Source organism: Blastomyces dermatitidis, assembly GCF_000003525.1.
Source record: "Blastomyces dermatitidis ER-3 genomic scaffold supercont1.9, whole genome shotgun sequence".
NCBI lineage: Eukaryota > Fungi > Ascomycota > Eurotiomycetes > Onygenales > Ajellomycetaceae > Blastomyces > Blastomyces dermatitidis.
Window position 1 is genome coordinate 535,043 of NW_025544782.1, and position 876 is coordinate 535,918.

The window sequence follows — 876 nt, forward strand, 5'->3', positions numbered from 1 at the left end:
TTCTGTCAGTGATATTGCATATTTAACATTGATCTTGTCTCACAGAGCTGCAGCATTGTCAGCTTTCAAGGTTTCAATAGTGATTTGAATGTTTTCAACAAGACTTGATAGCATACACCTATATAGAGACTTGGAACAGATCCTTCACTTCTTGAAGTCAATATAATGTGTAAAAGAGAATTCTTGTTGAATTCTCAATAGAATGTTGATTTCATCAATAACTTCTGCATCAGTCAACATATCAACACACCAGGCTTCATAATTAGAGTCATTAAATGTGATCACTGATTTGATGTCTAGTGTATATTTGACTTTCTTCTGATATTCCTGTAACTCATCTCTTGTAGTGTCTCTTTGTGCAGATGTAGTGAGATGTTGAGTGATTTCAGCCACAGTCATCTGATTCTGTAGCATCATCTGCATAAGATCCATAAGATTGCCTGCAGTGCAATAGATAGATTGATTCAGATCATCATTAAAAGTCGGCATTCCAGGAGTAGAGAATGATGAAGGATTCAATGAGTTGAAATGAACAGATTTCACAGATGAATGTTGACTCTGCTTTTCTTTGTTCTGAAGTTTCTCCATTGTCTCATCATAAAATTCCATACTCTGATGAAAACTGATCTCAGCCTCATCTTGCAAGTCAGAAGCTTCCTCATAATAAGTGATCATTCTATCAATGAGTCATCTAGTGAAGTGTGTGGTTCTGAGCCTTGAGCTGGACTCTGAAGTAACAGATGTATCACTCATATTGAGATGGCTCTGCTTCTTCTAGATGTGTAAAAAAAAAAGATAAAAAGTGATATTCTTCACAATGAAGAATGCACTTTCTCAAAAATATAAAGTATATGAATCTGCTGACTGACAGATTCA